The sequence below is a fragment of the Podarcis vaucheri genome, assembly GCF_965113315.1.
Source record: "Podarcis vaucheri genome assembly, chromosome: 7".
NCBI classification, from domain to species: domain Eukaryota; kingdom Metazoa; phylum Chordata; class Lepidosauria; order Squamata; family Lacertidae; genus Podarcis; species Podarcis vaucheri.
The window spans coordinates 54,078,781-54,105,811 of NC_138765.1; the positions used below are offsets into that span (position 1 = coordinate 54,078,781).

At 40.9% G+C, this 27,031-nt stretch overlaps 1 protein-coding gene across 3 annotated transcripts in view; it reads right to left on the reverse strand.

Annotated features, from left to right (window-relative positions):
• The window catches only part of ANKRD11 (ankyrin repeat domain containing 11), a 212,959-nt gene extending 189,735 nt beyond the window's left edge, over window positions 1-23,224 (reverse strand). For all 3 annotated transcript variants that reach the window (XM_082233086.1, XM_082233085.1, XM_082233084.1), the window contains exon 1: window positions 22,847-23,224. The gene's annotated coding sequence lies outside the window, so the exon portion shown is untranslated. The remainder of the gene's footprint in view (window positions 1-22,846) is intronic.
• Window positions 23,225-27,031: the final 3,807 nt, after the last annotated feature.

Sequence of the window (27,031 nt, forward strand, 5' to 3'; positions counted from 1 at the left end):
TGCAACCGGGATTTTCCTTTCAGCCCTCTTAAAAAATAATCTATTTTCAGAGTCACATACATAGAAAATATTGAAATAAATTTTGACAAAATCTTTTCAGAAAGCCAGAATAAAATGAGAAGAAAAGATATCTGGTCTTTGGTAGGTTTCAGGGAGGGGTGGAATCTTAGCCACTGAATTTGCACTTACACTTATAGAGACCTACTTGATCAAGATAACCTGGGATTCACATAACTACATAACTTATTTACTAATCATTCTGGTTACTCTTAGAAACTGAATTTTTTTCAAGACAAGAGAATAGAAAGAATACATTCACAAAGAAAGAGAGTAGCACAGGTTTGCTCCCTCAGAAAAAAAATACTACTTTAAAATCAAACTACTTACTTCTTGTCCTGGTTTAAATACAAAAGTAATAACAATATGCTGTAAGTACCGTACAGGTAAGAACTCGTGAAATTTACTGGCAATTGTATCATATAACTATCCCATGCTAGCATTTACATAAACATTAGCAAAGCTAATATTCACCAATAAAATATATCCTTCCTTTTTAAGTATCACCTTCATATTTTTTTATAGCTAACACTACCATAAGAATAAGATATCTGGTGCTTGCTATTATCATTCCAGAACAAGCAAACTGTGACTCATAATTGCAGTGAAGCCAGCTGTTCTTAAGTAAAAGAAGTCAAGGCTAACCTATAAAAGACAGCACTAGGCAACTACAATAAAAATCACCAATCTCTAGTAGAAAAACAAAAGGCGGCAAGGCTATTTAAATTTGAGCAAAGTAATGCAACAATTGTCATCAAACTGTAGCCAGATGCATGATGCAGTTCTACAGCTGAAGCTTAGCACGCCTGGCCCTATAAACACCTGGGTCCCATGCATAAACCTCTTTTGGAGGTTGTTGGGTACTGAGTAATAGGAGTGTTAGGGCTAGGGCTTCAGAGACCTATATCTGAGTGGTCACTGAACATTGGCCTTTAAAAAATTAGCCTCAATTACAAACTAGCATTACAGCGTCATTGTGAAAATATAAGTTGTAGAGCACTTTGAAGAGTACTAACTCATTCAAAAGGAGAGGATTATACTGTCTCCATACCAGGCCGGCCAAAAACGCTCTTTGGTCTTGTAAAGGATGAGCTGTGTTTTAATTGTGGATTTAAAAAACTGTGCTACAATACCTAAATATATAGCAATATTTTATAGCAGGGGTGTCCACCTTCCAAGAGACTGTGATCTACTCCCACTATAAATAAACTGGCAGTGATCTTCCCATTGGATTGACCAGAGTTGTTGAGCTTTTTTGAGGGAGGCTTCACCAAAGTTGTTGAGCGTTTTTTTTTAGGGGGAGAAACCACAGTTGTTGAGGGGTTTTTTTTAGGATCGACCAGGGAAAGCCCGTGATCGACCAGTAGATTGCGATCAACCAGTTGGACAGGCCTGCTTTATAGCGATACCTCTATATAGACATATAAAAATGACTTCAAATATAACAATAAAAGGCAGAACTGAACTAGGAAAATGAACCAGTGTGCTACAATGCATGACAAACCAATCCAGACAGCAGGAGGCCTAGCCAAGTACAGAACATTCCATTTGGAGAGAACCTCTGACATGTTCAAAAATGCTGAAACAGATGGTGAGCAGTCTTTAATACTAGTATCCCAGCTTAGTCAACCACCAATGTTTGCTAAAATTAAGTCATATAAGAACTCCAGGGGCTGAACTAAAAAATGAAATGTATGCATTGCTACTTAAGATTTCATGTACATAAATATGAGCTACTAATTTAATCATGAAGGCAAGGCTGACTATTCTTTCTTTGGAAAGGAACCTTCATATACCAAAAAACAAAACAAACAACCCCTCCTTTTATGGCAGTACCAAGCCTTCTCTACTGAGAAAAACCCAAAGGATTTCCTGCTCTGTTAACATAATGCTCCTAAGCAATGGAGTTAACCACACATCAGAGCCAGAACTGGTTTTAGTTTAATACAATGACCTGAAAACACATTTTAATATTTATGTGCATAGCACCTATGTCAGCTAGAAGAGTGAAGCCAGACTAGCAATCTTAAACACATAACCATGAACATCAAAAAGGAGGAACAACATGAAAAAGAAGCATATAGTCTGGAGACAAGTAACTGGAAAAGAAGGGCAAATTTAGGAGGCAGGTGGTACATGAACTTCCAGGGAACTAGGTAAAAGTAAAGAACAGATGGGGAGGGAGTGTTGAAATGAAAAGCAAAGGAGGACTGATTAGTTTTCAAGAGAGCACTTAAAAAAAAAAAGACAAAGCATAATGCCTCTCTCATGTTACACTTCTATTTCTGCCATAGGGATCTTTTGCAATGCTAAACAGAATGGAAGCTGCATATAATACAAAGAAGAAACAAAGCAAGTAAAGTGATACATTTTATTGGGCCTATTTTTATGGGAAATACTGTAGAAGCTTGCAAACTTTATATGCTGTAAGCTGCCCAGAGTGGCTGGGGAAACCCAGACGGGTGGGTGGGGTGGTAATAATAATAATGATGATGATGATGATGATGATGATGATGATAATGATGATGTAGAAAGTATTAGTATCCTGCATCCTTGATTATCGTATTTGTATCTTGCCATGCCTCCAAGAAGTTCAAAAGGTTATCCCATTTTATCCTACAATCCTGCTAAGCAATTTAGACAGAAATATGGCCTGAAGCAATCTACAGTGCTTCATCGTTGAAGAATTTTAATCCTCATTTCCCAGTTCAGGTTCAACACTCCAGTCACTATACTACAGTAGTTATTGGATTGGATTGGGACCTGAGAGACCAGGGTTTAAATTCCCATTCAGCCATGAAGCTTACTGCGTGACCTTGGCCCAGTCACTACTTCTCAGCCTAGCATACCTCACAGGATTGTTGTGGTAAAATGGGAAGATGGAGAACTACGTATGACCCTCTCGAAGGAAAGGCGGGATAGCAGTGTAATAAATAAATATTTTAGTTGGGTACTTAGTGTCTAAAAAGCTAATTCAGATGTCTATTCCAGAAGTTAGGAAAGAGAAAGGAAGCAATATGCATTTTATGTTGAACAGAAGTATAATCTTAGAATGTGTCAAAAAATGGGGGGGATCTAACACTTCTGAAAATTATCTTTATAACAACTGATACTCTTATAATCTTTCAGTGAAATGTACATGGAAGCCTTCATAGAGGTTCTATTTGGCAAAAACACTGGTCCATCTGAAAATTCTACCTTATTCCTTTTAAAGAACAAATTGTTGCAGAACAATGTTGATCTTTTTTAAAAAATGCCACAACTCAAGAAGTTTATTTTCATTTACGTTAGTGCAGGCTTCCTCAACCTCGGCCCTCCAGATGTTTTGAGGCCACAATCCCCACCATCCTGCTACCTAGGGATCATGGAAGTTGTAGGCCAAAAACATCTGGAGGGCCAAGGTTAAGGAAGCCTGCTTTAGTGTGTGCACCCAACAATCACAGTGTATTTCATCCACTGATTAGTACCAAGCACTTATGTGTATTCATTATTTTCCACCCTGGTCTGCTCACACTGATATATTTCTGGTGTTGTTCCTCCAATTCTTAATTCTGAGATTTTGCATTGCTGACATCCAAGCAGCACCCTGAAAAATACTGAACTTCAAATGAAAAGGAAAACTGCAGCTATAGCACAGAATATCTTAGAGGCTAGGTTTTGGTTTCAAACAGACTGACAGCTTTTCTTGCACAGGCACAGTCCTTTATATACTATTAGCAATAAATGATTAGGGAATCCTAAGTAAATAGGCTCATGCTACTGAAAAATTAATGCCCCAGCCATCTGAAACCCTTGTGCCAATCCCTACTTCTAGTATAACAGAAGCTAACAGAAAGCGAGATGTCACCAACACCACAGTTGATGGGATATTGGACTATTCCAGCCACATTTGCAGCACATAAATGTGCTGGATTTATAGTACACTGTAAATAGGGCTTTACCTCCCTTTTTGTCTGGAAACCGAAAACAAACCTATATTGTATATGAAATTGTGTGTAATTTCCTTTTATTAGAAACAAGTTCTTGTCAGATGTAAACAGTGTTTTGTGGTTGTTTTAGCAAAATTCTAGCCAAAACCAGATCCCTCAAGATGACTCATTTCAGCCTGCTGACCAACTAAATAGTCAGTTACTCTAATACAGGAGTTGTATTCAGCTAAAAAGAACTACTGGCAGCTTTAAAAAAAAAATCCTGAGTGGGGTACCCTGGATAAGAGGGAGAGTTTACAGAACATGCAACTTTTACTGAGAAGCATGCCATTAAATGCAGGGGTGGCAAACCTGGTTCCCTCTAGACATTGTTGCACTATAACTCCTATAATTCTAAAAAAGGTTGTCTGCTAATATAAGAAAAATAATAATAGTAATCTTTTAAAAATCAAAACAAACAAAAAATCACCAGCTGACATCAAGGATAAGATTATTTGATTAATCTCAATATAAACAAATAAATATAAGCAGTCCAAACAAGTATCTTAAATAAACAAAGGGCAACAAGATATTTAAAAAAACAACAACCCTAGGTGATAAAGGTAAAGGTATCCCTGGCCATTAGGTTCAGTCGCGAATGACTCTGGGGTTGCACGCTATAGGCGAGGCGTTTATCCACAAACAGCTTCCGGGCAATGTGGCCAGCATGACTAAGCCGCTTCTGGCGAACCAGAGCAGCGCAAGGAAACACCTAGGTGTTTAGTTTACTTTGCAGAGTAAATATCTTACAGAGCCCACCTTTGTTGTTAATTTTTAGTCTCCCTTCCACAGGAATATAATCCTGTCATCCCTGACAATTAACCACAGATTCTGGGGGTGATCAGAATTGTAGTTCATAAACATCTGCCAGTTAGCCACCCCCAATTTAAACTAAAATTATTCAATTATTAGATTTGTCTAAGATACTGCAGGTAACTTCTCTATCTGATAATTATGACATTTTTCATTAAATTGCTAGAAGGTAGGCTGGACCACAATGTGTCAATCCCTAAAAGAAGACTGAAAACATGTACGGAAAGTAATATTTGTTTAATACAACTCTAGCTTTCTCCAAAAAAAATAATTCATGAAAACTGGAACTTACTTCCCCCACTCTCCATCCAGCTTCTGCACACTGGATTATCTTTAAGGTAAAGGTAAAGGTACCCCTGCCCGTACGGGCCAGTCTCACTCTAGAGGCCGGGAGCCAGCGCTGTCCGCAGACACTTCCGGGTCACGTGGCCAGCATGACGAAGCTGCTCTGGGGAACCGGCACCAGAGCAGCACACGGAAACGCTGTTTACCTTCCCGCTATAAAGCGGTACCTATTTATCTACTTGCACTTAAGGGTGCTTTCGAACTGCTAGGTGGGCAGGAGCTGGGACCGAACGACGGGAGCTCACCCCGCCGCGAGGATTCAAACTGCCGACCATGCGATCGGCAAGTCCTAGGCGCTGAGGTTTTACCCACAGCGCCACCCACGGATTATCTTTGGTCAAGCTCAAAAGGCTGCCTCTGAACTTTATGGGTAAGCATACCTACATTTATTCATGTTGATATATGCATGTAAAGAGAAAACTGAAAGAAGCTAAGTACCTAAAGAGTATGAATCCTGATTTAAGGAGCTCAGAGAATGTTTTTGACAATATATGTATTGTCTACCCCTTTCAGTTCTTCATATCCCTACAAGCCTATACGTCAAATACTTAGAAGCTAGCAGTTATTTGTCTAAAGCCAGCTAGTAAAAATTAACATTTGCTTGGTGTATCTCTGCTGAGCTGACCCTGACAATGCAATACAAATTAAGATAGCATCTAATCTACCTCAGTGGTACATAAGGAACCACTTTAGCAAATGACATATTTAGACCAATAAGAGATATATCACTTTACAATAGCCATTTGTTTTGGTTTTACATGGGTATCCTTGGCTCACAATACTGAACACCAATGCATTAATGCCCCCTCCCCAAATGTGGTGGGGTAAACAATTGCTTTGGGTAAAGCATTGTCAGTGGAGGTGTCCTGGTTGTGGAATGCCCTCAACTGGTGTCTGTGTTGAGTGTTTTTAAGCACCAGGTAAATACCCTTTTTATTTTGTGAGGCTTTTATTTTCTAAAGCTTTTCAGCAGTGCCCAAGGTCTAAAAGGGAATCAGAAAAGCAAACATGTCAAAGCCCTTTTTAAACCTTGGGCACTACTGTTGTTTTACATTATCTTTGATTCTATGTTTATGCAGTATTTGTGTATTTTATGGTTTAAAAACTGTACATTGACCTAAAATCCTATTGCTAATGAGCAGTATAAAATGCTATAAATAAATAATAATCTTATTTCTTTACACACAAAAAAGCTGCAAAAACCCATTTATATCTGGCTTGTTTTAACCATTAGTTAAAGTGGAGGTGGGGAACCTGTGGCCCTCCAGATGTTGTCAGACTCCTATCTCCATCAGCCCCAAATAGGATGGTCAAGTCAGTGATGATGGGTTTTTTTCCTCCCAGCAACATCTAGAAGGTCACATTTCGCCAACCCAGTGTTAAAGGCTCTGCCTTCAAAAATGCAGATAATACTTACTTCCCCAGATCCTACAGTAGTTGGTATCAGCCTTCCACTCATATATTTCATGTTCGGCTCCACACATGAACAGGCTTCTTCATGAACACAGTCCCTTCAGAATGAAACTCAGACTTCTGACTTTCTTGTCGTCGTCCCCCCACCATTTCCACAATTGAGGCTTACTGCTAACGTGCAGGATGCAAAGAGGTGTGAAAATATTGCTCTATGCTTCTACCCATTTTTGCACTACAGAGGCCTCCCCTTTTTCACTGCAGCCTGTAGTCAATCAAATAAGCACACCAGAAATTTTAGGGAAATGCTTTGTAATAGCTTCCAACACAATGAATCAGCCACATTCAAATGGGGGGATCCAGAGTATTCCCAATGAATGCATGTGGAAATACTTGGACACACAGAAGATACTTGATGGATCCTACCTTTATCTGTTCAGACTATTTTTCAGCAAGAAAAATAACATGATTTTGGAAGTCTACACAATAACATGAAGCACATGACAATCAAGAAAGCTATTCATGCAATGATTTTTTTAAAAATTTCTACTATCCCAATCCTAAATATCATCCTCTTTCCTAAATATCATCCTCTTTCCTTTTAATATAAAAAATTGAAACAAAACAGATGCTCGAAATTAAAGACAAACACAACTTGTTTTAGTTTGTTATAACCACACACACCTAAGGTACATAATATATTTGTTCTTTCCTAAAAACTATGCAATGCACTTTGAAAAAATCCTTAACAATTAGCTGAGGTGGAACTTGCAAAGAGCAAATCTTAGCACTGAGAATAACCTGAAAGGAGATTTTAGAGTCTATGTTCACATGATTTAGGCAGGATTGAACTGCTTTTTTCTATACATAGCTTTCTCGTATTGTGTACATTTACAGTTCTGGAGAATTACACAAGCTGTCCTTTGCTCATCTTAGATCATGTCTAAGGCTAAAAGAAAATGTTGAATTAGAACAGACTGTGCTCCATCAGCAAGCAATGTAAGGCCCACAAACCACATGCTGAGATATTTGTGCAGCCCACAGCTTCATGAAAAATCCTTGAAATCTTTGGTGTGTTTTTTAAAAAAAACTTTCCAGCTCACATGACTAAGCAGACAAACTTGAATACATGAAGACAGTTTTTATTAACAGATTTGTGCAATATTTGTGTTATTTTTCAATATCTTATTCTCTGAGTCTATAAAATATCCTCAAGAACTAAATCAATTTTGAGTACCAAAGGTTTTAAGTTACCAGGACTCTTGGTCTTTCATAGGCTAGCTGAAAGGCTGAAAACCATCTACAGCAGGGGTCAGCAAACCTTTTCAGCAGGGGGCCGGTCCACTGTCCCTCAGACCTTGGGGGGGCGGACTATATTTTTGGGAGGGAAATGAATGAATTCCTATGCCCCACAAAGAACCCACAGATGCATTTTAAATATAAGGACACATTCTACTCATGTAAAAACACACTGATTCCCAGACTGTCCGCGAGCCAGATTTAGAAGGTGATTTGCTTACCCATGATCTACAGGCCTCATCCATTACTAATGGTCTCACATCACAACAACAGCATATGCAGATTCACAATATGAAGCAACCCACATTCTGCAAAGTGGCCCATCACGCAGAACAATTTGCCTGCCTGTATTTTGTGCTTTGATTTAGTACTGTGGGCCATGATTTGCCCTTCTGTACTAGCAAGCGAAGACAAGATCTGTTCTGTCACTCTAAAAGAACATGCAGTTTTCAGATTGATTTATTTTGCATAAGAACTCCATTGCTTTAAAAAAAAACCACCTCATTGGCCCTAAAGTTAAATATATTCCAAGTTTGACAGTGTTTTTTTAACAAAAAACTAAGGAAGTTATACGAACACAAGGAAGAACATTAACATCTTCCACCAGAACATTAACATCACAACATTAACATCTTCCACCAGAGCTCCATGACACAGGAAGAAAATACTACTAATCAAGCTATTTGATATCATGAATATAATATAGAAGATTTCAAATCCTATCATGAAAAGATGCTGTGAAGATTCCAACAGCCAGTTTAGGCACCCAACTCTTGTAACAAAAGAAACTGTTCATAAAATATCCAATATTTACATTCTGAAAGATGCTCAAAATGCTGCAATCATGTTATAATTTTATGAAGTACATCTCCAAACGGGGTTCCATCGCTGAAAAACTGCAGCATGACTAACACAGCTCCATTATAAAAGGCAACGTAACCTAGCACTTGTTAGCAGCCAGTGCAACACTGGACTGAGTTTCCATGACAACCAGGGGGAAAATATATAAAAGCAAACTACAGTTAAGCGAAAATTACACTCCATGACAATACATGCAAAATGCAGGAACATTTGCAGTACAGGTTTTGATGAAATGCCCCAATGTACAATGTCAGTGAAAAATAATAATTAACTACAATAATTGCCAAGACTTATTTACCACAGTTGTTTGCCTCCATTTGGTGCAAACACCCTTAAAGTAACAAAAATAAAGAAAATAAAACCATTTGCACCTGTAATACACCAAGTTGTTGCTTTTTTTTAAAAAAAATGGCAATTTAAAATTTGGCATTTGGATATTCTAAGACTGCAGTTTTCACTTCTGTAGACAAGGGCTGGTGAATAGGTTTGTAACTTGCTTCCTAGGATAACATATGGCTTTGAATTATATATTAAGATACTGAGAATTCTGGAATTGGCTGGAACAAGACATTGCTTTCATTGTTTAAGGACTTGCACTTTGAATGTCTCCTGCTTACAGGGTAGTTAGTGCCTGTTTAAATAATCAAGAATTCCACAAAGAAAAAATAATAACAACAGTAGACCAGGTATGTCAATTACACTGACAAGTCAGACAGGCAGAAACCTATAGCAAGGTCATTTATTCAAACTACTCAACCATTTTGCTGAGATCAGCAACAAGTAAATGTGAGCATAACAGTTTCTAATTATTTGTTTATATTTACCCTGCTCTTAAATTTCAAAATTCTCCCGGAGCAAATTACCCAAAAAATGTGAACCAAATAAAACATACACTCATAAAAAATATTTCAAAAAGAACTAAATTCACATTAAAACAGAGTAAACCAGAGGTAATCACCACCATAGACATTTTATCTTGGACTTCATCTCCAAAGGCAGAAGGACTCAGAAAAGAATCTAAACACTGGGACAGTTTTGTGTGAGAGCATAATCTGTAAACTACACTGAGTCCTAAAACCACAGAATTTAAAAATATAAATGCCATCATTTTGAATTATGTCCAGAAATGGCCCGAGAATCAGTGTGGCTGCTTTAAAAACTAGTAATAAATACCGGTACTCCAAATACCCAGGCCCAGTCAGCAATCTAGTTTCAGTACTTCTCACTGACTTACTTTTCTGAATAGTTTTCAAAGGGCATTCCCATGCACAACACATTACTCTAGTCTAAACAGTATGTTACTAGATCATGGATGCTGCATCCACATTCTCCATCCGAGACAGTCCACAGCTGGCAAACCTGTCTACATTGGTGAATGGTGCATGTACCCTTAAGAATGCAAACATGATCCTTAAGGGAAAAGCATAATCCTATCCAGAACAGGATGAACACCAACGTTCTGGTCAGAAAACACCCATCAACAAACAGTACCTCCACATTATCTGGATTAAGCTTCATTTTATTAGCCCTACTCCAGCTCATTAATCATTGCAAACATTGGTTCAGAACTTCCACAACTTAAATGGACATGTAATTTGTAGAATTTTAACAAGCTGGGATTTTTCTAGCTACAGTACTTATATCTGGGTAAAGTTGTGTTTTTTCTTGTATGTTACCATAAATACCTTAATAGATAGATTTAGGTAAAAAAACACACCCCAAACCATAGCTTGTACTGTATTCCACATGAAACTGTCAATATTCAAACATTCAGTTTTTTACTTTATGCATTACAGATTTCACTCTCACAATGCTAACTACAAACAGTTCAACCATTTTGAGGAGCATTGTGAGGAGAGAGAATATTAAGACACTTCATGTCCTGGAAACTAACAGTGCCTTGAATCTACAAGGTTCCTGATACCGTATTTTTCGTTCTATAGGACGCACATTTCCCCCTCCAAAAATTAAGGGGAAATGTGTGTGCGTCCTATAGAGCGAATGCAGGCTGCGCCGCTAAGCCCAAAGCCAGAACAGGAAGACGGAGCACTGCAGAGTGCTCCGTCTCGCTGCTCTAGCTTGGGGATGGCTGCGCGCAAACCTCTGCAGGGCAGCGGGGTGCCTTCACCCCGCTGTCCTGCAGAAGCTAGCAAGGCTGTTCCCAAGCCAGAACAGCGAGACGGAGGGCTCCATCTCGCTGCTCTAGCTTGGGGACGGCTGCGCACAAACCTCTGCAGGGCAGCGGGGTGCCTTCACCCCGCTGTCCTGCAGAAGCTAGCAAGGCTGTTCCCAAGCCAGAACAGCGAGACGGAGGGCTCCATCTCGCTGCTCTAGCTTGGGGACGGCTGCGCGCAAACCTCTGCAGGGCAGCGGGGTGCCTTCACCCCGCTGTCCTGCAGAAGCTAGCAAGGCTGTTCCCAAGCCAGAACAGCGAGACGGAGGGCTCCGTCTCGCTGCTCTAGCTTGGGGATTGCTGCGCGCAAACCTCTGTAGGGCAGCGGGGCGCTGTGCTCCAAAGGCTTCAGGGATCTTTGAGGCTGGCGGTGGGGGAAAGCAGCGCTTCCCCCCACCGCCAGCCCCACAAGCTCTGGTGAATGTACCTTGAACGCACCTTGTTTTAAATTTTTTCCTGTTCTCCCCCTCCTATGGTCTGGTGCGTCCAATGGAATGAAAAATACGGTATTCCCCTGCCCTGTCCACCACCACTGTACATAACTCACCAGAACTGTAACCCTTTATTATACTGAAAAAGTTACATAGGGCTACCCTGCCTACCATGTTTATGAAGCTGTTCACTGGATAGCACCAGAAGCATATTATTTTTCACGAAGCTTAATGTTTAAACATAGTTACTTCAATATACTTGATTGGGGAGCAGAGATTAGATAGGTACCTTCAGTAGCTAAATATATGAAGCACAATTTGATGCAAATAATTGAATGAGTAAATATAAGGTGTTCTGTAGTATAGTACACTCTTAAAAGAACAGATTACATTATACAATGCGTGTTACAGATTTGCTCCACCAGCTTTCTCCCAAGTACTAGCCTCCAGAGCCCTCATCTCGCTTCAGGCCGTGGGATCCGACGTTTGTCTATGGACAGCTTTCAAGGTCATGTGGCTAGCATGCCTAAACCGCTTGTGGCACAACGGGACACCAAGAGGAGTGCCAGAGCACACAGAAACGCCATTTACATTCCCGCTGCAGCAGCATCTATTTTTCTACTCACGTTGGTATGCTTTCGAACTGCTAGGATGGCAGGAGCTAGGAGAGAGCAATGGGAGCTCACCCCATTACGCAGATTCAAAACACTGACCTTCCGGTCAGCAAGCTTATTATCTGCCCAATGTAACATAGTGAGCACAACTGATACAAAATAGCATGCACACATGCTTCCAACATTGTTAAAACTGCCATGCCAGAGCAAGAGTCAACAAATTATGTGTTTCTTTGTGTGATTTTTTTTTGTTCCAGTTTGACAAGAGTGAAGTTTAAAAAAATTGTTTATATGTTTAAAGCTACACCCTGCTTTTCTTTGCAGAGCAAATAAAAAGTCATACTAAACCAGGTTGGTAAGGAGATATGGCAACAGAATACTAGATACGCCAACAGGTTGCTAGACTGACTACACAAAAATAAATACTCTTAAGCATCTGATCATGTGATGAGCTGCTCTGTTGCCCAAGTGGTCAGAGGCCACGGTTGGCCTTGTGCCAGTGTCAAGATGACACCCAGTCACAGTACTCACTCTTAGTCCCAAAACAGTACAGTGTCATAAGGACACCGATGCAAAAAGAGGGCAGATCAAGAAGATGAAAGGTATGTAAAGCCTAAGTTGTCCTTTTGTACATTAATAGAAAGGCTCTGTAGGAGAAACTTTGCCTGGGAAGTTATCCAGACCCCTGCCACTCAGAGACAGAGGGCTAGGGCAATTATAGTACAGTAGATCAATAGAATCAGCTACCCAACACTATATACAGATATAGGACATTTGTACTATGCCACAGCAGAAACCCAAGCAAAGCAAAATCTTTAAATTACACAACCATATTTACAGACCACTGTTGCCTGTCTTAAAAGTATGTTTTAGGACTACAGCCAATACTCAGATGTCAAATAACTCCAGAGTGGGGGAGAACTCAGGCTGAATAAATAGCACTGTTGTGACACAGTGGGAAGGACATTTTTCAGCTGAAATCCCATAACGATTCATGTATCAAATTCTGAAATAAGCAATCACCAATCTATCAAAAATAGCTCTTCTGAAATTAATGCTCTGTCTTAACTAAAAATAAATACAAGAAAGGAGAGCTAAATGCATGTACATACATTGGTCTTATCTTTTAAATAATTGGATTATATATTATTAGGGCTTTGGCATGAAAAAACAAAGCTCAATGTCAGCAATAGCATCAGTGCAATGCAGTGGCCACCCATAAAATCTTGCTTTAACGTTTGTATTGTGTCATTACCTCTTTCTAGGTGCTTTGGAGGTCAAACTGGAAGCCTTGGAATATGAAGGAGCCTTCAAATTAACTACAGAAGCACAAATGCTCCAGAAATTCCTCTGGATTGAGGAAGGAAGACAACAACAGGCAATAGCATACAATCACCTGGCCTCCACCAAATGTGCATCTAACTGCTGGCATTGTCTGAAATTAGGGATCATTTGCTTATTTCTAGCAAGCACTAACTGTTTCAGAAAGCAAAAAAGAAGAAGTAGTTTACAACTGGAATAATAGTTATACTTAACCACAGTGATACCACTCAATTGCATTTAATCTCAATTGCATCCCTGCCTTCCTCCAAGAAGCTTAAGGTGCAGTATACAGTGGTGCCTCGCAAGACGAAATTAATTCGTTCCGCGAGTTTTTTCATCTAGCGAATTTTTCGTCTTGCGAAGCACGGTGTTGGAAAAGTTTTGGAAAAGCTTCAAAAATCACCAAAACCTCAAAAAAGGCTACCACACCGCGTTCTATGAGTTGCTCCTCGAAGTCAAGTCGCAACTGTATTAACGGTGTTAAGAAAAAGGAAACAAACTTGCAAGACGTTTTCGCCTTGCGAAGCAAGCCCATAGGGAAATTCGTCTTGCGAAGCAGCTCAAAAACCGCAAAACCCTTTCGTCTAGCGAGTTTTCCGTCTTGCGAGGCATTCATCTTGCGGGGCACCACTGTATTATGTCAGTGCATTTGATCCTCACAACAATCCTGTTAATTAGTTTACCAGTGTTAGAAACTCAGAAATATAATCTAATACCCAATGGCTCCTTAAACCTAGGTTACAGTCGCCACAATGGAATGCCCCCATGAAGTTTGTTGCTGTTGTTTTCATTTCTATACCACTTTATATTTTAAAGAACAAATCAAGGTGGTTTACAAGACATTAAAACATCAAATAAAACAATTTAAAATAAAACAAATTCAAGTTTCAAGGAAAATATTTCAGATCCTTCTCTAAATTACATTTTGTTTTCCCCAGAAACCAACCTGGCATTTTGTGGTTGCAGTTGGACCTGTGCCAATTGCAAAACATGCCTAGCACATGGCTGATTTCTAACACAGGATTAAACAGAGAGGACTGACCCCAGTTACTTCAAGGCTAAACAGGGATTTGAATTCAGGTCTCTCAAATTCATCCAGTGCCCTGCAGCATGTTAGCTCCCCATGGTGAACAATTCCCATGCCAAGTTTGTACAGACAGTGCAATAACAATTCATGGGGTATGTAGTTCTCTATGTCTCAGTCAGAGCAGACACCATGGGAAGGCTGTTTCCAATTACATTTCCTTTATAAGTCTAACATACAACAATCCTTAGGTAAAATCCTATAGCAAACTCAAGGCAGTCAGTTCCCAGAAACATTTTTAAAACATGCACTGCACCCAATATTGATGGATGGACACATGATCACTTTAAGCTGACAGCTCAGTAAAGGATCATATATACACTAAAACATTGAAAGAAACTAAATTTCAACCCATCTGGCATGATTTTTGGAACTACTATATGTAGAATATGGCTCATCACACATATTGAAATACTAAGTCACTTAAAATATATATACTGTATTGTTCTTTTTTCCTTTTACTTATGATCGTTTCCCCCTCTTTTTGTCTCATTTTCTCCTCTTAATTTTTTTGTCTTTTAATCACTTTCTAACATTAAATGCAATGGGCTTAAGAAGGAAGGGGGAATGTTTGCATTCAGTAAAAATATATAGGCAACTTGACGTAAACTATCATGATTATTATTTTAATTGGAGCTGGTAAGGATTAATGATCTACTCCAAATCACCCAGAGACCTTCCTTCTTCTGCCCACCATTAATATACTAATCCTATGACTGGGAGACGGTCCAGAATGGTTGTCATTTTGAATAACTACAGGAGACACCAGAGATGCAAATAAACTCTGATTTAAATTTAGGGAAAGGGGTCAACATACCAATTCTTTTAATGATTATGCTTTAGTAAAGATAGTCACTCAATAATTTACAAATTTCTAGAACAAAAAACCATTGGCCTTCAACCATTTTAAAAGTATGAGATGTTCAAAACTAATTTTTAGTCCATCTCCACTTGATCAATTCTGGAACATCCTCTGAAATGTTGAGTGTCCTCCATTTTTCCAGTGTGGACTCCAGTTAGCACACACTGTACACCTCATGACTGGATTTTAACAGTGGCATGCTGCTGCCCCCACACACAATTTTTTATTTTTTTAAAAAAATCTATTTCCTATATACAGGCCAGCTGCACAGAGGTTGAGAAGCAGTGACATTAGTTAGCTATGGTCAACCACCCATCCTGGCAATCTACTCCACAATGCAGAGTTCCTTTCTCTATTGCATAAATATATACAAATATTGCCTGGTAGCTTCTTCCACATGCTAACATTAAAGTCCACACATCTAAAAAATGTCATATTTTACCAGAAGCATATCCAAAGTTGGATTTTTTTTTACATGAAATATCTGATAGTAACCAAGATAAAAACCCTGCCTGTGACAGTGAATTGAGATCAAAAGCATTAACCAGATAGCTTTTTAAATACAATGTGTGATTTTATAAAATCTTGCATTATTAAAGCAATAGAGAAGAATCTACGCTTTAAATTTTCTGTATATAAAGCAGGCTGAGTACTGGTTTTAACCAACAGACCCTTCTCGACTTTCTTTAAAGACGCAAAGAGACTGCCTACAGACTCCTTGAGGATAAATAATTCAGAGCCTAAATGCCAAGGGCAGTGCAGCAAACTGGAATGTTGCATTTATCCAGATGGCAGGGACAAAGCAGACAGTCGTGTGTGTGCCTCACATCACTGCATAAAAGCAACTGCAAACGTGACCTGGGAAGGCAATGGGGAGAAAATACTGTTACCAAAGTTCTCTCTCAGCTCTTGATCCCCAATACACTGTCTATGGGACAGTGAATGATGATATCCCAACTGATCTATGCTCGCACAATTTTGGTCTATGCTCACACAAATTGTGTTGAATAGAACATACTTGGTTCACATAGTGAACTAAAAAGATATTGCAGTTTGCTAGGAAATCTGACAGATTTAGCTACTGCTGAAGTTGCAAAGTTTGTCATGGAGGCTATTTTTCATACCTAAACCTTGGTTTTAGATAATGAAAGGGGGAATTGAAAATGAGATAAAAACTATTAACAGCAACTGTAGGCTCCCCAAAATGGTATTTCATAACTCTACAATGCAGCTTAAATATAATCAAGGTGTCATGTAAGATATGCAATGTAAGCCTTTCAGCTTTTGAACAATGATTAGGTTTGTTTAACCAAAGATCACAACAAAAGCTTCAGAAAAGAAGAGACCTGGATATCATGTCCCATAGATTTATAAAAAGGATAGGTGGTCAGGTCTGGCCTGGCTATTTGAGTTTCAGTGTTATCCTCTAAGATAGCAAGCCCCATCAGCATATTTACAAAGTTGTAAATTTATTTGAAAGCACAGCCAAAAAATGGAGAATGACGAACTGACAAAACAAGCTTCTGGAACACCTTTTTTCCACTCTGGGAAACATTTGTTACTCTTTGCCTACCTCTGGGACAACTACATGCAGAATTAAAACACGTGATTATATGTGTGAAGTATCTACATTAATACAACAAAAACCACCATTATTTATGAGGCGATCCTTTTCATTTGTAACTCATCTGGAGAAAATTAATACACACAGGACAACTAAGAAAGCAGCTCTATTGAAGGGAAACTTACTGAATCCATCTTTAACAGCTCACGGCAAAGTAGATCTTAAGATACTTTGTGTTGGACGCTTTCCATTTACCCTCAAGCAAACTCATCAGATCCAGAGAGCTGCAATCCCCCACACACCTATTAGGGAGAAACCCCATTCAGCACACTGGGACTGACTTCCAACTAAACATTTACAGTATGTCAGGCTGCACCATTTGCTTGGTAGACAGCATGCCAACACTAGCCACAGTGAGTTGGCAACAGTGAATGTAAATACTTCTGACTTTGAGAATAAAATCAATTAAAGGTCAAATTTCTAAACATATACTCAAATTCAACTGCAAATAAATTTTGACATTTATTCTGAAGTTAGTATTTGTGGCTGGGACCTTAGGTTACTTTACAAATACATAATAATTCTGAAGTATTTCACAATAAATGTTAATGTTATATTTAATCAATTGTCAAAGCACACCACACTCACTGCTGCTCATCACCCATGTACTCTGAGGAATAAACCCAGTTTGTCCGCAGACTTTTATTGAGTTCCATCGCAGCACTGGAACTCTGACCACTCCATCCATATTAAGCAAGCAACCAATTTTCCTGGACAGCCACTCTGAGAAGTAAGGGGATGCCCCTATTGCCCTGAGATCCCTTAGGAGGAAATGCAGGATATAAATCTAATAAAAAGAAATAACCTTCATCCCACAATCCTTAAAGTGATGTCTTCCAAGTTCTCTTGTCACTCAATTCATGTTTTCCAAACCTCTTTCACCATCTAGGGAACCAGGCAACACACATAGGAGGGCAGATATGATGCATGGGTCTCCAATTGCTTATTAATTAACACACAATTCCACATTCACCTTAGTCACTTACAATGACTAAGCAATCAGCAAGACACTTACAACGTTTCTACAGCTTTCTGTTTCTCTCCATTACAATGTATTCCTGCTTTGCCTATCCTTCTTTCCTATAGTATCCTATGCATCTCTAACACTATAAATGACCCCACTCTTCCCATTGATTCAAACTGATTTATTTAACTTGGCTTATTGGACTTCATACGGAAACAACAGGGAATGCCTTTAAAACCCAACACTAACAATCATAAGGAAAATGATGCCATCTGGGATTCAAAACATACTTTTCCCAAAAGCTGAATCAAGTACTGTCCAACATACAGTCTAGCAGCAAAGTACAAGTCAGATTAAATGTTCTGACTCAAGGATCAGTACATTTGACTACTATAGGCAGTGACCATTTTGTGCGTGCCCAATCGACACACAACTACCAGCACGTGGGTCCTTTTGGACCTGGAATAGGGCAGAATGGGGCTGGAACAGGGTTATGCGTGCTCTGCCAACGCACACGCAGGGGCCAGGAATGGAACTCCCACTCAAAATGGCTGCCACCTGTGTGTGTATATATGGATACATAGAAAAGGTTGCCCTTGAAGTAATTACTAAAAAAAGTGCTGCAATATTCAGAACATTCTAACACACTTCGCAAATACTCCTGATTCATTAAATTCAAATCTACAAAGAATTCTAGAAAACAGACATTTACAGATATCATTCCATTTAGGAAAATATCCTTCCTGTCATCAGTGTCTCCACCAACAGCAAGGTTTGCCAAAATCCTAAAGACATTTATGATTCACTGAAGTACAGAAAATATCTCCCACTAAAAATGAATTTTAAAAAACCAAGAGAATAGGCATTCTATTTTGCAGATGTAAAGTATAAATAAAAGAACAATGCAGGCGTTTCAATTTCACTCCCAGCTCAGTAACTATAACCACTCATACCATATACATCCCTGTAGTCTGAACATTAACACATGCAATTGCTTCTTGATATGTTTCCTCTCACTGCTGCCTTTCCCACTTAAGAATCCTATTGCTAAAAATCAGTATGTTTACCTATAACAGTACCAAAAATATAATATTTTAACCCAATGTTTACAAACCACTTAGAACAGGAAATGAGCAAACTCAAAGCCAATCCCTGAAATATTTGCACCTTATTTGCATGAACTACATTAGAATTATATGGATCAAACAAACAGAAGTTATATAAATTTTGGTTTAGTGAAAAAAAGAAATACTGCTTTTACAGTACAGCTTGACTAAGCACAGCTCAACTAACCACTCAAACTAGCATAGGATCTGCCTGCTTAGCTCAACAGAAGCCTGAAACAATATCAAAGCAGAGGAGAGAAGCTTAAAACAACATACTCATTCTATTATTTGAACAGCAAAAAATAAAGTACTTAATATTTCATCAATTTTTAAAGCTTGTATTATTGTTATATCTTGATAAGGTAAGTACTTTCAAGCAAATAAAAATATTATACTTTCATTTTACCTTAAGCTAAATGTAAAGCAAGAATTGAAGGTTTTTATTTCGTTAAAAGATTTCCCTAATTGATATAGCATAAATAAAGCCAGACAATACTCAGAGTAGTATAACAGCGGAATGAAAAAGAAGCCTATGCTTGTGAACCAAATATTATTCAAGGACCTATATGATCTCAATATTAGCACAGTGGAATATAATCAAATTGCACTAACTATAAAGGTCGCAATATTGAACAAATTGTAACAATGCTGTCAAGTAATTCATGCAACCAGATATATGCAAAATACCATGGGGACAGAGCTGTGGCTCTTCTAAAGCTTTCCTACTAAGACAATTCCTCCTCTCCTAGCCCGAAACAGTTAACTAGCACATTGTCCTTGCCTTGCCCAAACTGATGTAAAATTTATTACCCAGTTCAATCTTGGGAGAAGGCGTAGATGTGCACAGGCTAGCCTTATCAATTCCTTGTATATAGTACTTGAGCAGAGGGTAATAACATTTGCTGCATGAGCCACCAAATTATTATTCTGTATTGTACACATTTGTGTGGGGGAAGGACAGGCCATGTTATCACTTGCAGTGTGTTACTAACATAAGTCTTCTCTCTGGTGAAAAAGAATTGTGTCTTCAAATGCAGACCAGATTTATTTGCCTCTGCTATGAGACCAGAGCTGTGCATACGGGAACCATTATGCTGCCCATCTATAGCAACCGCACATGAAGCACTCTCATCCACACTTCCAGTCTTGAAGAGCTACTGGTGCTTTAATGTTAGACTGACAGGAGTCTCAAGAACATCCTCAATAACTTGTCCTGTTCAACCAGCTTAGGCAGTTAATTATAAAAGGGCAAAGAGAAGCATGAGAAAACCATGTGTGAACTATGGAGGCTGCCTGTATGATTCTATCCTTGTTACCAGCTAACTCTACCTCTGTGATATTCCTAAGGTTAAACAACATATCTGTATGTGGAAATCCAATTCCAGTAGACTTGGAGAGAGAGAGAGAGAGAAATGCATACTTTCTGACTACAAAACAAAACACATTTTAGGCTCCTTTTCTATCTAGCATACAATATACAAACTTCTCAGTTCAAATAATTCACTTATTTTTCAACTACTGTTTTGATTTTTATATTTATATCCCACATTTTCTCCAAGGAGCTCAAAGTGGTGTACACACTTCTCCCCCTCTCCATTTCATCCTCACAACAACAACTCTATGAGGCCGGTTGGTCTGACAGATAATGACTGGCCCAATATCACCCTATGAGCTTCATGGCTAAGTGGGGATTTGAACCCTGCTTCCTAAGATCTGAGTTCAGCACTCTAACTCCCTATACCATGCCGTCTACTGATACCCATTGTTGCCCATTAAAAGTGCCTCAGATATTGACATTTTACTCTGGGAATTCCCTTTCACTACAACCCTGGGAGTCATTTTTTAAAAAAATCACAGATTTAAGCTCCCTTCTTAACTAGAAGAAACGTATGCAACAAAAGCTTAAAATCCATTTTGAAAGCAACACCTCTGTTTGTTTTCTGAGGGCGTTTTACCCAGGAAATGTAACTGATAATGGAATGGCCATGTTGAAAAAAATAACAGAAATAGTGTGAGCTGGAAAAACTAAGAAGCAAAATTACCATCGTCCATTACAGTTGATCATCTGTGAATTAAAACTACAAAGTGTTCAAACAAAAAAATATGTTACCTAATTTTACTACATTCTTTGCCTTAGCTATTTTGTCCCCCATTCAGTTTCTAGAATTATCCTCTGAGATGCATTTGGCTTTAAAAGACAGTGACTGATCTGCTCACTCTTAATCTATAAGGCCAGGTTCCTGGTGACAAGGGAGATCTGTGTACAAACTGAGGGGGAGGGGACAAGTTCCTTCCTGCAACTGAATATCAAAACAGAGCCACAACTTTAATGAGCAGGAGCCGATCTGAACACACCAGCCCTTGTGTCTCAATGAACAGACTGATTTTCAATCCACACGCACACATCCCTCACAAGACAGCTGCTTTCTCTGGGAAAAGGGCAGAGGGCATTGGAGGGCTCAGCTCATCCAAGCTTCTTGGAGAAGGGGGGGTGGACAATTTGCCTTTCTAAACATGTAATCAATTCTCTTTCTTAAGAGACAGGAGGAGTGAGAGGGATCCTAAATTCTGTTTGGAGACATGCAGCTGCTTTTTATTTCTTGTTTTAAGAGAAAGGAAGACAATCCACAGAAGAAACTAAGAAAAAGAAACAAAAGGCAGAAGAGCTCTTCTTTTACACATATACACATAGCTAACACCGACTGAAAGATGATGAAATGGGAAAAGGAAACTACCATAGCAAGCGTAATCTTCACTGAATCTATTCCAACAAATAACATCCCTCCTCCTAGACATTTTGCTAGTACCCTGGGCTTTCAACTCCATAACTTCCACTCCTTTCTGCTGTGAGTTTTACCAGACTCTGACCTCACCCCACCCCCACCCCCACCCAATCCTGCACCATCTGCCTCTGCAGCACCAGCGCTCCACACCTCCCTGTTTCAGCAGCTGGTTTCCAACTACAAAGCATCTATGCAATATACTCCATCTCCACATTTCTGCTGTGTGCCCAATCTCCCATACCCATAACATCCCAGTCAAACTCTAGAGACTCAACCCTTGTCTGTCTTTAGCAACCCTCAACCTTCCTTTCCACGTACCATTACTATACACACACACACACACACACACACACACCAGCTCATCAGCTTCTTCATGAACACCAACACATTCTGCCCACTTCCTTTCACTTTTTGTGACATACAACACAGTCCTGTAGTTACCTCAACCTGTACAACAGATCTGTACCTACAACCACTAATACAGATTAGAACCTGCACCCCCAAAGAGGCAATTAGAAATGTGGGAAGACACTTGTGCATCTACCAGAGGATGAGATTGAAGGGCTTTAAAATCCCACACACCCCAATGCTCTTTGGCCACCACTTTTACCACAAATGCTTATGGAAATAAAACAAAATGTTCCTTCTCACCAAAATAGAAGAGAACGTACCAACGTGCCCTACAATGTAATCTCAACGCCCTTTCCTCATATACAGATAGGCCTCTCTTTTCTTTTTAATCCCCCGCAAAACCCCACCACTTCGTTTTGACTAAATACCCTTCCAACCCTCCCCCCACCCCCCACATACTCGACACACACAAATACACACACGTGGCCAGTATTACCCTTTCCCCCCTCGTTTTCACCGTAGGCCTCATCAGTTTCTCGGGGGTGGCGGCAGCAGCTCCCTCCAGGGCGCCCCTCACGCATGCAACGTATGTCGCTCCGCAAACCCGGGTCAGGCACCATCCTAGCACTCCTTCGCCCCGCCCGCACCCCCGTCATTCGGCACCTTATCAACACCCGCTTCTACCCCGCGCGGGGCCTCCGTGGACTTCGCGCCGCCAAGCCGGGCAGGCCCTTCGCCCCCGCCGAGAGCCCTCACTGAGGTGCGGAGCCTTCCTTACCCGGAGCGCGTGGTTCCCTGCGCCGCCGCCGCCGCCTCTCTCCCTTGCCTGTGCGCCGCTGAGGCCCGAGGCCCGTGAGGGCGAGTGCGTGAGGCCTCTCGCCCGGCCGCCCGCCTGCCTCGCTCGCTCCTTCGCTCGCCCAGGGGGCAGCGGGCCTTTACGAGTGCCGGCGTCGCCTCCTCCGGCTCGCCCGCTCCATGGCCCACCCGCCTTCCCGGCGGCTCTCGCTGCCTCCTCGCTGTCCCGAGCGTCGATTCGCCAGCGGTGCCTTCCTCGTCCGCCGCGGTGCCTGCCTCGTTCGCTCGCTCTCTCGCCCAGCCAGCGCCGTTTCCTCCCTTCCCACACACACAGCCCCAGCCTCCACGGCCACCGCCGCTGTTGCTCTCGCCACCAGAGCTGAGCTTCCCCATTGGCCCAATGAGACACTCCGTCTCATTGGCTGCCGGCACAGCAACGATATAGGGTGGGACGTAAGAGGGGGAGGAGGGGTGAGCAGGGAGGAGGAGCAGCCGTAGACACCGGAGTGACGCGAGCGCGCGTGCGACGGGATTAAAGGAACGTTGCTTTTCCTCGGAGCGCGCGGGCGCAAGGAGGAGGGACCCAATGGGAGGGGGGAAAGCAAATCTTGGGATTGGGCAAACGGATTAGCGCGTCGTTGATGACAAGCGCGTGATGGACGTCACGTGTTTGGAAGTTCTTTCCCCTCCCCCCTTCCCCTCCCTACTTCTTCTGAGCTGCGGTTGCTATGGGTAACCCATTCAGGGCCTAATCGCTAGAAGTCGGGCCTAGTCCGGGCGAAAGCCTTTTCTCCGAGCTAATCAAGGCCTCCCTTTCCTTTCTTCTCATCTTTTCTCTTCTCATTTAAATATAGCTGTCGTCTGCTTTGCTGTGTCTCTGCTCGGTTGCGAATAAATCTGCGTGGGCTCGGTGGGGTGGCTTCATCATTTCCCCAAACCCTCAAAATCAAATATATTTTGACAGTACCGAAAATAATCTATAGGATGTTCTGTCTTGCTTTCCCTTGCTTTCTCATCCACCCAAAGTAAAGTCCAACACTATTGTAGCTAAATCTCTTTTGGTCCATGCTTGCTTAGGAGTAAATGCCATTTGAGTTCAGTGGGGTTTACTGCCACCTAAACATGCATGGAATTGTAACCTTGTTTGTTTCTTTGTTTTAAAAAATGCAGTAAAATGGCTACATACAAATTCAATAAAACAGAGAATACAGCACAAAACAATACATAGTATAACAATGTATTGTTGCCTTTAATTGTAACCTTTAAGATGCTCACAAAAAGCAATTGTTAAGCAGGATTGTATTGCTACTAACAGTGTAGAATCTAAACAGTGAAAAGCTAAACTAAAGCTACTAGTGTTTCATCTGACTGATTCTGATTGCTGGCTACTTTTTGTCTTATTTAGCTTGTGACATTGGAGAGAGCTGTGTTTGTACACCATTGAGTCATTGGAAACTTTTCAGAAATCTAAGCAATAGCAAGGAATAGCTCCCCCCCCCCCGCTGCTGCTACAGAATGAATGGGGGGGGGAGAGAGTAACTAGCACTTCCAGGCTTGCCCACACTGCATTTCAGGTTTTAATTAAGCTAATAGAAGCAGTGATAGAGAAATAGCATGTCACTTACTTGCTTTGACTAAAATTTTCAACCCTTGGTAGTAAGAGAAGAAAATGGTCAAGTCTGACTTCTTTTGACAAACTTGTATATTGCTACTGGTAGAGGAAATGAGGCCCCTTTTCCCCTCACAGGTGACCTACTATGGGACACTAGAGTAATGGAAATACCTTAACTTCACTATTAAGCTTTCTGTGGCTTTCCCTGCTATGAGTTTTGTCCCTATGTTTCCCTCTCTGGATGCCATATCATAAAGGTAAAGGTAAAGGTACCCCTGCCCGAACGGGCCAGTCTTGACAGACTCTGGGGTTTGTGCGCCCATCTCACATCTATAGGCCGGGGGCCAGCGCTGTCCGGAGACACTTCCGGGTCACGTGGCCAGCGTGACAAAGCTGCATCTGGCGAGCCAACGCAGCACACGGAACGCCGTTTACCTTCCCGCTGGTAAGCGGTACCTATTTATCTACTTGCACCCGGGGGTGCTTTCGAACTGCTAGGTTGGCAGGCACTGGGACCGAGCAGCGGGAGCGCACCCCGCCGTGGGGATTCGAACCGCCAACCTTTCGATCGGCAAGCCCTAGGCGCTGAGGCTTTTACCCACAGCGCCACCCGCGTCCCCACATGCCACATGCCATATCATACAAACTCTCAAAGGAAAAATGACACATTATTCCCAAAGAGTCACATTGTTAGTCTCTGCAATGTTGTATGCAAGCAGAGGCATACCTAGGCTCCCTTGTGCTCTGTATTGGTGCCCCCTCATCCCCCCACACCAGCAACTGGATTCCTCCAAGGCACCCAGAGAAGCTTGTGCACCTTGCCTGGCAGCCCAGAGCAGTGGAGGAATGGTCCGCAAAATGTGCAGAAGGACTGGTGGACTCTAGCCACACCATGCCTGAGTGGAGGGATATGGTTTTTGCACCCCTACAGGACCTGTGCCCTTGGCTTGGCAGGTGCAAACCTGGCCAACCCCTAGATGCAAGTTATATTATTTTTTTTTATTGCCACGTCTTAATAGGCAACTTCTCTTTTTTTCTTTTTTCCCCTCTCTAAATATATTTGGCAGTAATACTTCTTCTGAAGAAGCATTAATGTTTCTTCTGGGTCAGAGATCTTGCAATAAATAGAGTGAAACTTTAAGCCTCCCATGAGGCAGCAGAGACCTTTTATTAAAGAAGGCCATCTAGCAGTTCTTGATTTTATACTCTGTGGAAGAATTTAAAGGTTCCTATAAGTTAAAATTAAATCCTCACGAGGGTGGATCTTTCTTGTTCAAGGATGAGTGCATGTGGAATTCATTACTATATAAAAGAGTCTTGAGGCATCTTTAAGATAAACAGATTTATTGTGGTGAAAACTATGCAGACTTACAATCTGGTTAGCTAAGTCTACTCAGAAGTTGTTGGTATCTGTCTGTCTCAAGAGACAATGGAGTGTGCCTCCGGGTGTGAAATCAACCCACTGTGTTAGCAGCACCAAAGTGACTTATTCAGGATGCAAGCCTGGGCAGTGTGTAGAGAGGTCCTGGGCTGCCCAGAAGACAAAACCCCCATTTCAGCCTCGCCGATATGGTCCAAAGGAAAGCAGAGCAATACGTTTGGTACTAGTTTGGCTGCATGAGTTGCCAGAAGTGTACAAGGAGCCATCCAACTGTTTTTGGGACTCTACTCCGGAATTGTGTAGGTTTAATCTTTAGCCTTTTATTATCCCAAATATATCCTGAAAGACTGAGGGTTTGAGACTCATTGGCTACCCACACATAGTTTAGGTAGCCAGAATGTAACAAGGACTGAGAGTTGGGGGGGGGGGCTCATGTAATCTCACTGTAAACATGTGGTACAGTGACAATAAAGTATTTATATTTTCTATTAAGCCATTTCCTGGGGTGTGGCCGCTGTTTTATGCTGACAGTTTCTAGGAGCCATAGGTGTCAGCCGAGTGCAAGGTTGACAAACTACCCCAGAGGAAACAAGAGATGTCCCCCTGCAAAAGTACTACCCCTCCCCTAACACCCCACTTAGAAGTACTATTTAATTCAATGAGCCTTACTTGCAACCCTAACCCCACTTCATCCCATGCATTAAGTGCTACCTCCAGTTAACCAATCTACATAGATTATCAGTAGATAATACAAAATGTAAACAGTGAGGCCAAATGGTTGTGAAATGCAGTAGTCTGATAATTTTATGTAAAGCTTACATGTATTTAAGATGCTAAACATTCCTAGCAGAAATAATAAATGATACTACAATCTTCCTAGCTTTATTGTGCTAATTTAACATTGTAGTGTGAATTTTGTTACCAACTCGGTTTTAAAAGTAGGTAGCTGCATATGGGAGAGGGAATGAACAAGAGAAGTGCCTGGATATGGATTATTTTTTTTCTCACAATGAACTGATGTCCTAAGATAAAGCAGCTTTCTGCTTAAAACTTTGCCTTCTTTATAGCAATGTGAGATATTTCTAAAACATGAGAGAAAACAGAGTAGACCTGGCATTCTTTAGAGGCAGACTATCTAACACCTTTACAACAGATGACATGCAGCCCAAACCTAT